We start from the raw sequence: 14465 nt of genomic DNA, 5'->3' as shown, positions 1-14465 counted from the left end.
AGGCAGCCACAGGCTGTCTGTCCTGACTCCTTGCCAGCTCCCTCCCTGTGTCACAGTGCAAGAGAAGCAGGAAAAGCCAGAGAGGGACGCAGGGAACAATGGAGGGACAAATCTAAGCAAATATATGAATAATAATGGAATTCACTAGGCTATTTCAGCAACCTTATGCATATGCCCATGGATGAGGAAGGCTTGTGGAAGGAATCCAGGGCTCCAGGCTTCTTCAATTATCTCTGACTTCCAGCCGCATGAAATAAAAAGGCAACTCAATATAGAATGAGGGAAATTGGTTTTAAATCCCAAACCTAAATGTCTTGTTGAAATGGGGTCTTAGGAATGCAAGCCAGGCTGATGCTCCCTGCAGCAGATCCAAAAGTCCCCAAAAGTCTCTTCCTAGTCACCAGGAGGTCATAAGATGCTACAGGAAAGACAGTGCAGCCCAATGAGCAACTATTTAATACCTTATCTTGTCCTTTGCGTCCCCAAGCATTATTAACCATGCACCATTCAAACACTGCTCTAGAGACAGAACAATCAGTCCTTTCTGGGGTTTTTCAGAGCTGCTAATCACCTGAGTACCGGGCATTTCCAAACATTATTTAATATACCTTGGACAACAGCTTTATGAATTAAAGATAAGAAATTATTCACTGTTACAGAAGAGAAACACAGAAATTAACTTTGAGAGTGTCCATTAATTGTGAGTTCCTCATATGTGATGTCTAATAACCTTTGGGTTTTTTTCTGAATATATAGCATTTTGTAACATCTTCTATATGACACTACTGATCCTCATGACTGGCTGCCACTGGAAAAGACTGGTACAGTCAGACTCCAGTGGCTTCACTTTGGCATCCAGAAAAAGAACAGATCAGACAGGGGTCAGAGGAGAAGGATATGTGCGATTCAAGCAGCTGCTGACTCCTAGTTACCTGCCCCACGCCACATAACAACTTTATGGCATGGACACAGACAGGAGACAATTCTTTAGGGCAGTGTTGTCTGACTGTACCCGTGAAATAGTGCTGTCTCCAACTATGCCTCTTACAGTGGAGTGTAGAACCTGCTAGGCATTTCCTAATATTACCATTTTAATAATTCTCTTAATTCAATATTTTGTGTGTAAAAGCAAGTAGAGAGTAAAAAATTCTAAGGTAAAGATAACATGCCACTTGACATTTATTGCTCTGCTTTGACGTTGCATTCACATACTACCACATGGTCTTGCCCTCAGAGCAGGGACTCTCCTCTGTTATGTGCCTAGCTCAACACTGCTTAATCTTTACTGAGCCAGTGGAAAATTACCAGAATTAACAACACAAAGTTGGGGAGCCTGTGTGGTGGGTGCTCCTCCATCAATGTTGGAAGATCACAAGGTCTGGCAACAAGCTATGCAGGTTCAGAGCAGTATTAGCACTCAGAAGGCTTGTTTAAACTTATCTGATCTCTCTGCTCTTAATAAATGTTGTTAATATTCTACAAATAACATTTAGATGATCTGTTAATCAACAACCACTGTCGAAAAAACACTACAAATGCACTGTAACACGGTAGTGCCAGCAGAGAAAGTAGGAGTTAAATCAATCCGATGTAAAAGATCCCTAAGTATAACCTGAAAATGCATTTTGTTTGAAAATTGTATTTCCAGAAATTTCTTAAAATGGCAGGCCGAATCACAGATCTGGGGCCTGATTCCCACCTTCCACTTCCATTGAGCAATTAGTTATTCCTTGAGAAAACTCAGTTTTAGGTTTCCTCACTTTAAAACTAATTTTCTTTCCAGCACGTGTGGTTCACAGTGACCATTTTCTTGCCATACTGTGCTGTCAAGACCCATCATCAGAATACCTGCGGGTCCAAATGATGCAATTGGCACAGGAACAGCACTTGAAAAAGCAGCGTGCACCTTATACACGGTGCAGCCATCTGCACTTTCAGGAAGTATGCTAATGCTTTGAGAGTAGTTAGCAGGGTAGAGGTTGCAGTATCAGAAGCAGAAAATCTTTAGGAAGTTTCACATTTTACACCCTACTGAGATTCTTCAGTGGAGTTGTGAGAACTCCCCTCCAACTATTATTACAGTCTACACCTTATCAAGCACATTTTTTTCCAAATGAAGACATGCTAAAATGCCTCGGACTGCTCTTAACCATTAGTAATAACCACTCGTGCTGCAGCTGAGCCAACTTCTGAACTTCATTGGCTATTTCCTGTTTTCTACTTGGCTTTTCTGTAATACTGTCAAGTTTTTCCATTGCTTAATTGATTTGTTTCTCCACGTGTATGAATGCTGACATGTACAATGATGATGATACTTATTACCGTACTACACTAGCTGGAATCAAATGTTGTAACAAAGCATCTTACAACGGGTGAATTCTGTCTTGCTTGCGTGATAAAATGTTTAGGAATAATTTTCAGAGCTGCTAATCATAACAACTCACTTAACATCAAGATGTAAAGATTTGTAGCACTTTTAGTGATCTGTTCATTAAAGCATTAGGATTTTTCTAGCACTCCTTTCATTTCAAGTTCAGCCTTTGCACAATTTATAATAGCTGATAGACAGGAAAGGATACATGGCAACATTTTTTTAATACTGTGTGACTTCTATCTTTTTGTCCCCTCATAATGCTTTTTCTCTGGTCCTATTTATGACTTCATTCCTTATCCTTCTCAAACAACTTCTATTCCTTCAATACCTTAAATCTTGTGAATTTGTTCATTTTCTCTTTTCTTCTCACTTCTGCATCATTGTACTGCCAAATTTCCATCTTTCCTTCTTTTCCATGTTAATGTAACTATGATTTCACAACTTAAGATGTTCAATGTTATTATAATTTAGATTCATATCTTACCTACTGCAGCAAACCTACAAATAACTAACAAACAGCTACATTTTCCCTATCTTGGCTATGACTGAGCTAAAGAAAAGGCTCTAAAAAGACCTTGGTGTTAAACTTCAGTCTCTCTTAAAGCTGCCATTGTCAGAGACGCAATAGATAGCAGGGGAATGTAAGTGACAATGCAGAACATTGAGTGGGAATTTTAACCCGCAGATTAAAATGGAAATACCCTAACAGGTGTAAATTGGTAACTGAAAAGTTCCCATCCATACTGGGTGATTTGCAACTTGGGAACAATTCAGGAAAAGCCCAACCATGAGCCAGAGGAGACACCTAATCAAGCCACATAAGCCCTACTGAAGCAGTAAAACTGGCACCAAACAAGGCAGTCCTGCAGCCTGCTTGCACTGGCAGGAGGTTTTCAGGGCAGGAAAGATTGTCAGACCCTGCAGTAGGCAGGTCTAAAAAGGCATGTGCAAAGGCAGACAGGAGACGCAGAAAGACACCAGTTATCTTCAGAAGCAGAAGTCTGTCACTGAGTTGGAAGGGCCACAGAAGCAGTAGGAATATAAAAACCAACCTAAGTGTGGGAGAGAGGAGAATGTCAGACATAGCAAGAATGCTGGGAAAGAGCCAGAGCGACAGGAAATGCCAGACTGAAAAAGTAATGTAATGTTCAGGAACGAGGTGAGAAAACGGGGCTCCTCCTTCCCCCACATGGCACTGCTCACACATCATAGCTTCGGAAATACAAGGGCAAGGTTAGCTATATGCTCTACTGCTTTAGACAAGCAGGCAAAGGTGTATCCTGCTGGGCTGCTGTCCATCAGACAGCTCTTTAGAGTTTGCTTGCCAGTGTTTTCTGCTAAGGAGAGTGATCTTGTTCTTGTAGGACACAGCCAGGTTTCATCTGGTAGCCTGAAATAAGGAAGCCTGATCTACTACTGTATATTTTTCACAGCTGCAACGGCTATAGAGAAGACCACAATCTACAGAATATGCTAAGAACTACTTAAAAATATCTGAACAAGTTAATTCATAAAATCCCGTAACAGCTAAGCCATTTCCTTCAATGTCCCAAGGAAAAACAAGTAGATAAACAAAGAAGTCTCTCGAGCAACAGGACTGCCACTCCCATCTTCCCCTCTGCCTTGCTCTCATTTGTTGTTGCAGTAGCACCATGTTTTTCTGGATATTTGTACAAGGTCTGATCGGAAGTGTCTCCAGTCCTGAGGACACTACAGTGATAAAAACAGCTTTATCAATATTCACAGGTGCTGACAAAATCATATTCTCACCTATATGTTATATCTTGGCAAGTTTGAAAGCTGCATCTTTTGCCTGAACAAAGACTGTAGCTTAAGGATTATTTTTTTTTTCCTCTGCCTTTTTCTACAGATGTATTACAAGTGTTAAATAACGTTGCTCTCCTGTTACTGCTGAATACTACAGAGATACCACAAAACAATAGACTGCTTGTAGCAGGATCTAAGTTTTTAAAGTAGTGATCTTATGCAAAAGCTAGACTTGTCTCTACACAAATTTTCTGTAACATTGTCCAGATTTATGCAGAGCTAAATAACAGCCAGACTCATCAAAGACAGGAATAAAAAGGCTATTTTAGACCTTAGTACTCCCCTGCCCCACAAGAGATGGCGGTGGAGAGCATGGGTGAGAGTACTGGGAGGAACAATGCAGCCCTGGAAAAACAGTGTTTTGGCAGGGTAAGGATTGGTGTGTGTCATTCCCCCTGCCCCAACCCCCACAGTTGCCTTAATGCCTCCTGACAGTGCTGCTAGAGCTGCGTGCATCCTCCCCTTCTCAACATAGCTCTGCTTCCCAAGAGTATTAATAAAGATAAGTCCAGAAATTACATTTCCTGCCCCCCAACTTACTTAGAACGATTCTGGGTAAATACACCTACCAAGGCTGCATACATTTCCTTTCAGTGTTGCTCTAAGTAGCTAATATTTAGGCATTCTGGACATTTTTAACGCCTTATGGACATCACTATTATTTGTTTGCTTACCAGACTTAAAACTGAAGAATATTTTCATTCCTTCATCACAGACAGAAAAGGAAACAACTGAATAGAGCTAAATCAAGCTCCTATAATTAAATTTAAAGAAAAATACTGCCTGTACAACCAACTTTTGCGGTAATTTTTCAGTCCTCTTACCACTGAGATTATTGCTGCATCCTTGATCGGTTGACCTTCAAAGATTACATATTCTGTTCACTGCAACATTTTAAGAGGACATTGCAAAAAATTCAGAAATCATATGCTTCAGTTGATAGCAGAAAACCTGAAAACAATACCATTGTCAAGTAGTCTACAATGAGAGCTATCACAAACAATCGCTATGCCAGTAATTAATCAGTCTTAAAAGCAAGTTATCCACTGACAATGCCCAACATTCATTCCTTTTTTTCCCACTATATCCTCAGAGCTAGGCAAACAAGCTGAAAATAATCTAATGTGCCAGGTGACTGTGCAGTGAAGTTTTGTTTCCTAATTACAAATACCATGCCTGCGCTCAGACAAAAGAAATCCTATTGAACTGATGTAAGCTTCTCTCATAAAGAGCTGTGAAAGAATTAAAATACAGCTGCCCGGTTTTCAGTAATGAGGTCCTGGGTGCTTTGCATCATGCTGACAAACATTTCCTCTTTTTCTGTCTAAAGTAACTGCAACAATAGAGCCGTTAATCAGAAAACCTGCATATCAGCCTCTCGGAGTAAAGAGACGCTTACCTTCTAAAGACTTGAAGAGGCCTTTCTACTGGGAAAATAATAAAGATGCTTTACTGCTGCACTTCAGCATCCCTCTTTCTGTAGCAGTTTACTAGGAATACAGATCCTCCACCATTTTCTTGTCACGTGGCTAGTGGTACTGCTAAATAAGGGTGATCACCTGCCTTCAGATAGCCGGCTGTGTGAACCAGCAGCTTTGGTTAAAGGAGCACTTAAATGAATGCAGAGCTGTGCTTCAGCCGTGAAAATTATTTTTTTTTAATATTCCCTGTGGAGCTTTGTCGGAGCATCACCAAACTTTGATGCGGCGAGTCAGCTGGCAGTAGTGAAAAGCTCCCTGCTGTTTCATTTCAGAGCCCGAGGAAAGCTTGTGATGAGAGACTGCATGACAAAAGTTCTTATGGATTCAACCCATCTCAGCCTTCATTTCTGTTTGCATCGATGGTTATAGAGCACATGCATATTCAAACATGCTTTACATAATTCATTCGGTTTGCAATTCAGCTATGGGAATGCAGATGCAAATTTAAAAAAAAAAAACAAACAACCACCAGTTCAGAAGGCAGGGTGAATTCTGAAAACACAAACTGTACGGGCACCAAGAAGCAATGCTCATGCCCTGTGCTCTTGACTGTGTTTCTTAGGAGTGTGCTTGAAGGAAGGATATTTCTCCCCATGCAGTGCAGTCCCACAGTCTCCTTTTATAAAAGCCTGTTGGGGGTAGGGGCCCTAGAAACTTCAGGATTCTTTCCAAATGCAAAACAGCTTTCAATCCCATTCCCTTGTAATCCTGTGGGGATAAAACAGCAAGGCAACAGGCCCTAGTAGAGCCTAGCCTTCAGCTAGCTTCTCCCTTCACACTGTGCGACTCCTCCTTGAAGACGAGTTACATGAGAACTGGAGATGCTTTCACATCAAATTGCTAGGCCATATGCAATCAAAACCAAACAAAAGCCTAACCTCATTTTCATTTGTCAGTACAGCTCCACACACACTAGTGTAAATAAAAATTCAGTGGCTCCCACCTTGTTCTTCATGGTATTAGCAATCCTACAGGGAAAGTTCTCATCATCTGCTGCTGATCTCCTGAGAAATCAGTCCCCAGCTGCTATTTTAAAGAACAACAGACCAACACCAAGCATTTAAAAAAAATAAAAAAATCATCACCAGTATGAAAATACATTTCTAAAGAGGACACTGCTGCGGACATGTGATCTTCAAGGATGCTGTCAGCTACCTCTACATAAAATTTCCAATAATGGGGATATTTTTTAGCACTTCTTCAAATGGATAATCTTTAATTCATTTGAAATCAGAAGTCCAGACACCCAGAAGCTGTACCCAGGAAATAGAGCTATAAAGTATTTATGTACCATAGAACTCATTAGTAGCATGATTATGATGAAGCTATGAAATTAGTAATGTGGCAGAAGCTATGGCCATGATCCTCCATGCTCAGAACGACACAGAATGTCTGTGAGATTTTAGGATGCTCTGTTGGGACCCACTAAGCTCACTGGGACTCACTGTCAAAGTCAGGTCTGCGTCAACAGGGTTAAGTTTCAAAGCTCATTAATGCTTTAGGCTGAAATCTCATGTCATTGATCACATTCATTGGAATAAATTATATAGTGAATTAGCTCAGAAAACTGTGGAGTTTTGAATACTGGGGGAGTTTTTCTTGTGACCACTAATTCGTACTAACATAGTCCAGGTCTTCTTATTTTAAGAAAGTGGCTCTATCAACCCAATCTCACAATTTAAGTAAAATTTCAGGACCACAAGTGAATAATACTAAGTAGGGTTTTTTTCCTTTTAAAATTGTTTTTCAGTCATTGAGGTGTTGTTCCCTTCTTGTTAAAAGGTTTTTATAAAGTACTTGGTATTTAGCATTTAAATATTAATGCTGTTTTTATAAAAATGGGATCATCACCATATTGGCTGCTGCTATTGTTTAACAGCTGGCTCTGCAATGGAAAACTGGGTTTTTAGTTTTAATTAATTTTCAACCTCCAGATGGTGATGGAAAATACTGTATCACCCCAAAATTGATAACAAAAAAGATGGTTGTCATGACTTCATAGGCCTAATCAAGTAGAGGGAAAGAAATGGTGTTACTAAAGCCCATGCATGAAGAGTATATGTTACTTCCATCAATAAAAAAGGTTAGCAGTGAGATTCACTGCCATTAAAATAGATTATTACAAAATTAAAAACAAAAGTTTTAATGAATTTACAGCTATGTAATTGGAAAGCTCCCTGCTCTGAATCTGTCCCAGGGATTCTTCTCTTTACACAGAAGCAACATATTCACAAAGGCTAATATATAACATAGAGCTTCTAATACATAATATGTATTACTATGATTATAATGGTATGATATATAAGAACGTAAAATACATTATTATATAGTTTCCCATCCCAAACTCAGATTAACATTGAAATCTCAAGTTCTGAGCCAGCAATCTTAGAGTTCTTGCTCATGCCGATCTAAACATTTTGTTTAGTTTCAATTCGCTTTTTTACTTTTGTTACAAGGCATTAACTTTCATTTACATGGACTTTCCTACAAGCAACCTTCTCAGTTATTGCTCTTTTCCTTACATGTTTGTTTTTAACCTCTAAAGCATGCTCCTTGTGTTTAGTCAATTGTCACGCTTTGTGCTGCCAAGTGGGAGACCTGAGTTCAATTCCCATTTCAAGTCCATAATCTTGTAGTTCAGCAGGAGCTGGAAGCACCACTGAAGCAGCATGACTGGTCCCCAGAGTGCCTGGAATTGCTTTCCAGCAAATCTGGTCAATTAATAAACAATCTTGACAGCAGTGAAAGATGACAGCCCCACAGGTATGCAAGGAAAAAAGGAAACAGAGGCATCCAAAGGGAAGTAAAGGTTACTTAGCAGAATGTGGCCTCTTAAACTTACAACAGATTTTCAGTCTTTTAGGCTTCCTATATATAGCAGCCTGCTTTGTCCATTACAGCAAGTAGCAACCCTGGGCTCCCTAATTCATTGCCTTATCCTAGCTTTGGGGTGATAGAACAGACTTTTTGAGAAAATACTGGGTGAAACCCTTGGTCCACTGGAGTCAATGAGAATTTTTTCCCTGGTTCCATTCTGTCAGTATTTCAGTTCATTGATATTTGACTTGAATCATTAATGGCTTTGAGATATATGATGTGCATTTGGCTAAATCACAGAGAGAGCAGAGTAGTCTCAGAACTCTTATTAATCTTCAAATAGTCACAGATTTTTCTTTCATGATATTTAATTATCTTTATTCACTGTTGGCCACAGGCAATGTGATGAAAACAGGCTTCTCTATTAATAATTTACTGGATTGCTTACAGTACTGCGCAATTTTAAAAGCTAGCAGTACAGCAATGGACACAGAGAGATATTTTGGACAGAGGCAGTGGAAGAACTATCTTTTCCAAAAAGTCACTATACAAGTGAGCAGAAAAGACTGATTCCTGCTTCTTTGAGAACATGCTATCAGAAAGATAAATGAAGCTTTCTTTTGTGGAAGCCTTATTCTAGTGGGTTAAATAAATCTTGGCAGTTGCTCAAAGGAAATTGTCTTCCACTCAGTTTTGCCGCCAGTTTTCCAAGCTCTCCCCGAAACGTCCCAAACATCAGTGTCCTTATCTCTGCTGCTCTCACTACTTCTTATTCCTCAAGTGAATACATAATTTCATAGTATTTCCCTCAGCTCTTTCTAACTCTTCCTACTAAGGAAAAGGATAATCCTTCCCTACAGCAAAGCTAAAAGCAAGAATGATCTGGTGTACACAACCACTAACACACCCTGAGGAGTGTGCTGGTAGGTAAATAGTCATTTGCAGTGTTCTCCCTCTGATTCCTGACCACTGCATCACCACTGAGCTTCATACAGCTCTGCAAGACAGGACAGCTTCTATCAGGAAGAAAAAGACCTCCAGTCTTCATAAATTTTACTGCTGGCGCACATCCAGCCACAGCAGCAGCAAAGTATGTTATCCTGCCTACCCAACATTCGTACAGTACTCCATGAAGTCTTCCTTTTTAAGTGTAGTCACTCTTGGCTGGTCACATATGGAAAGCTGTATAAAAAGCTATTTTCTTTCTGGAAAGACTGACATTAATAATGTGCTATCAAATCTTCTTGTACTTTTTTATGAGGCCAAAGAAACCTCTAGGGTTTATTATTTCTGGTGTTCATATATTATTGAGACAGGTTTATATCTTTTCTTCAGTGTTTTAATGCTAGCAAGCATCCTCACACTTTTCTTCCTGCTGCTGCTTTTTCTTGCAGAAGGAAAACAGGACAGGAGGGAAGAACTTTACCACCAGTCACAGACTTTCTTAAAACCCACCTGAACAGCCTGCAGAGTTGTTATGCTTGACATCGGGATGAAGGGGACAGTGACCAGCAGACATCAAGATTTTAATCCATTTCTTCATTCACATTTTTGTTTATGCTTTCTGTTTCAAAACTTTAATTACCTCTTCTATAAAACAGTTGATTTTCTTAGACAAAGTGACAGACACTTTCTGGATGAGAGCAGAAAATAATGCAAACTGCATCCTTTACTGATCCTTGCTCCACTACTAAAAGAACCTACTTCAGCACAGTATGCAAGCATGAACTTCATTTTTTTCTAAACAAGAACACATGAATAAGTTGTGGATTCAGAAATGGGCTTAGAAGGCAGTTACTGAGTAAAGGTTTCCATAAACTTTAGACTACCAATTCAATCCGTTAGTTGGGATGTCCCCATCATCTATTTGAGTACAAATGATGAGTTACTTTACTCTTCAGAGATACTGGTTTTGTGCCATACATAAATATATGAAGGTATGAAGGTGAAGTACATATACCTAAAAATAAGGAACCTAATTTCTATACCCTGCCAAGGGGCATATGAAACAACAACCAGCAGGCCACAAGAAAAGCTTCCTTGTGGGAAGCAAAGGGTGCATTAGTGAAAGCCCCGGATTCAGGAGCCATTTCTGAAAGCACTACCACAGAGACAGGCGTTACAGGTTCAGAATGCAAACTTAATTGCATAAATCAAAAGTATTTGACAAAACAAAAAAATGAGCAAAGAATGTAATCCGTGCTCAGGGCACAGCTATCCAGCTAGACCTCCAGATTAAGGTTGCTTAATTTTCTGACACCAAGCAGGCTTAATTAAGCATAAGCTAGGAAACAGACTCTTCAGTCAAGGCAAGAGTCATATTTAGTGAAACATCCAAGAATCTTTACTGAGTCAAAATTATGGCCTTTCAGAAGTACAAGAATTCAGGCAGAAGGACACTTCTGAGAGCTGAGTATCAGTTACTTAGACTTTGGTTCAGTTCTGCCAAAGCCTACTTCAAAGATGTAAATCTTTGGTGGACTCAGAGCCTGAAGACTAGCACCATCAGGCCATCCAGAAACTCCACTGCAATAAGAACAAGAGAAAAGACTTAATATGTGTGATGACACCAGTGTTTCTGTGCTAACCTCCCACAGGCTGGCAGTTCTGCTCTATCACATTGTTTTAAACTTTGTCGGCCAAGAAGGGCAGTTAATTTCAGAGTTACAAGCTGCACACTGAGGTATGTTTTAAGAAGGAACCAGTGTTTTTAAAACTGTCAACAAAATGCATTAGAAAGCATTTCTAATTACACACTTCTGCCATGTCAGTTGCTGTTTCTTCAGCTGTTTATGTTTAATGAAATTGATACATAATCTAGAAATAATTATTCCCATATGTATTTTGTCCTTTCTACCATAATATCTTTTGTGTGTTGCTTTGGTTTCACAGGAATCAAGGCCTCCGTGATCATGCTGTGGGTACACCTAGGGATATCTGCACGTGTCTCTGCTATCCCCTAAAAAGTCTGAAGTCATTATCTAACTGATGAAAAACGCAAGCTCATTACAAGTTTATTGAACATCAGCTACCAAGCACAGGGGAAACTGAGGGGAAAGCAGCACTGTAAAAGCAATCCCTATTAGGTATGATAGCCTCATACAAGAGCAGTATTTTTAATAACATTAATGGTGGGACAAAACTTCCGTTAGATTTCATACTTCATCATCAAAAAACTCTAACAATGAAACATAAACCTGAAGGAAAGTAGATTTTACTGGTTCCATGCTTCCATAAATAATTGTTAATGCAGATGCTGAATAACTTCCTTGCTTTTCTTTACTTCTCTGGGCTTCAGCATCCCTAGTGTTAAGGACAGAAATAGCCACTGCTATCAACTGAAAAGGCATTTCGTACTAAACAAGTATTAAACAACTTCTGAGTCAGATAAGAAAAAAGCCTATAGTGGAAGCTATAGTGACCACATATACATTCTATACCGAGAACTACTGTATCCTTTCCTTGCAGGATGCACCATATTCCATCATGCATTTAAGTTTTCACTGAAAACACTCTGACATTAACATGGTCCAGTTTGGGACCTTAACGTGGGAATCAGTCTAAGACAATATACTAAGCTCTAAGAATAATGAATGTACTACATCTGAAACACCAGTGCAAACTACTATTGTGTACAAGAGTCAAGTTTTTACTTTGGAGACTTACAGAAGTTCCTAAAGAACAGCAGAGTTCCTCTCAAAGTGGATCTAACAACTCATAGCAATAAGATGTTAAAAACTCTTATAAATCCATGGCTGTAGGAATGATTTTTCTAGTGCCAGTGTAAGTTCAAAAATCAGATTCTTTTCTTAAGGTTTCAAACAAGGAATCTTATTACTTCAAACTTATCTCAACTCAATTGTGCTCATTTATAAAAATCATTTAAAATCAGACACCTAGACCAGTTTTGTTTTCCTCTCTAAGAACATCATGGGCACGTAAGCTTGGCAAGTCAAACCCTGGGATGCTGCCTGCATGTAATTAATCAGTGTGACTTAAGCAGGGTCAGCATCTGGCTGCTTTTAATTTAAAATGCTTTATGGGAGACCGAGGAATTGACAGCTGATTTGTTCATGTCAGATTTGCAAGCCTGCAAGTAGCCAGCACCTCTAAACAACCCTCCCTTTTTCCCATCCCATTCACCATTTATTGTGAGCAGAGGTGGTAAGCATTTTTTGATTTAAAGATTTTCAGTAGAAATTACTGGGTTTTAAACCAGCTTTATTCATTGAAATTAGTTGGTTTTGATGAACTCCCAGTGAAACCCTGCAGAGATAATGGAGGAAGATGACATCCAGGGTGTGGACTAGTGCTAACAAGCAAACTGCCTCAAAGTGAAAGGATGTCTAGTTTTCCTAGATCCGCAAATCCCAAGCCGCCCTTCCACACACTAATGTGGATTCAAAACAACTGCTTAGGGATTTTGCTTGGTTTGCTTCTTCCAGGTTTCTGTTTTGTAGAAAATGTCAAAATTTCTACTTTTCCTTCTGGAACAGAAGTTAGAAGCTTGGAGGATTGGGTGCAACAGAAATGTTGTGCCAACCAGCTCTACTTTTGATAGTTTCAAGGTCAAGCACTCAGTATTTGCTTTACTTTAGACCATACAGAACTGGGGAGTGCTCATCTTCTGCTAACCCTTCTGAAGATTTGCCTCTTTCTTGAGGGCAGTAAATGCTAACCCGCATCAATAAAAGCTGTCACTGCCCTACAGAAACAGAGCCTCTCTCATCTCATGTTCTCCTCAGTGCTGTCTGTCTAGTTAGATTGAAGTGATTTCAGCCAGGGCCAGTGTGTGAGGACAAAGTATGCTCTGTATACCACTCAAAATCTTGCCTGTCAAGAAAACCTGAAGTCCTATACAGGTGCTTAAGTTTAAGCCTGAAAGTAACATCGTCATATTTCAGATTTTCTGAGACCATGGTTTCTGTTCAGGATGAAGCCAGCACTTACCATATATTAAAAATAGCTCAGCTATAACACTGTCTGATCTTGTGGTAATGATACACTCTTTGAAAAATGTGTGAAAATGTTTAGAGGGGACATATTTTAACAAGTCTGGGGGAAGATAAATCACAGCTATTAAACTATTCATTCCTGAAATCCTAATAAATTGTGAACTGTTTGGGGTGGGAAGGGGGTTAGCAAAAAGCTGTGCTTTTATATCATAGATTATTTGTACATGCTGTTATCAGGGTTATACTGTCATACACAGGTATGCCACCTTTAAAGGAAAAAAAGCCTACTGCTAAAATTGCAAAATTGTTAGTGAAAATTTAAAAATATAAAGGCTAGAATAAATCGCAAGACAATTAAGACGTGATGATAGAAGTTGTGAATGTGATATGTGTTCTACACTGAACTGACAACTGCTTGGGAGAAACCTGAAAGTAAAAAATCAGTCTTGCACTTCACACAAACAACATGTTTTCACATGTTTCATTCCACGTATGTTCTTTTGGGCAAGCGCAGTTTGAAAGGAATAACAAGTACAAGGCAGTTACACCCCCTAGTTTTATTTGTACTGGGAAGTTTCTTTTACTGTTCACAAGAATTTCACTGTATAAACACCATGCCAGGTTCCTCTTTGTAAAACTGCAGCATGTCAGTTGCAGATGCCCAGGAAAAATGAGGTCAGACTTCCACATTTGCATCTCTGGGGCTACCCTAGAAGTCCACTGTAGCAGTTACAACCTCCTCGTTGTAAGAGATGAGGAGTCAACAACTGAAGCACAATCTGCAATAAAATGCAGTAAACGGAGTCATGAGGGTCATCTCTCTCTCCATCTGGTGACACAGAAGAGACAGCAGGCAGTAGTAATGCTGTCAGCAGAGAGGCTGCACTTCCACCCGCAGGCAGGTGCAAATACACTCAAACTGCCTCAACTGCCAGTCCAGTCCAAACAGACAGAAATGCTGCTCTGACCTGACTACAGCTTGGAAATAACCACAAAGACCATAATTTTCCA

General features: G+C 39.6%; 1 protein-coding gene across 3 annotated transcripts in view; it reads right to left on the bottom strand.

Annotated features, from left to right (window-relative positions):
* PRUNE2 (prune homolog 2 with BCH domain) overlaps window positions 1-14465 on the bottom strand; it is a 144710-nt gene that overhangs the window by 37736 nt on the left and 92509 nt on the right. The window lies entirely within an intron of this gene.

The sequence above is a fragment of the Nipponia nippon genome, unplaced genomic scaffold, assembly GCF_047370975.1.
Source record: "Nipponia nippon isolate SJK-2023a ecotype South Korea unplaced genomic scaffold, ASM4737097v1 scaffold_8, whole genome shotgun sequence".
In the NCBI taxonomy this organism is placed as follows: domain Eukaryota; kingdom Metazoa; phylum Chordata; class Aves; order Pelecaniformes; family Threskiornithidae; genus Nipponia; species Nipponia nippon.
This window is presented reverse-complemented; position numbering and strand designations above follow the sequence as displayed.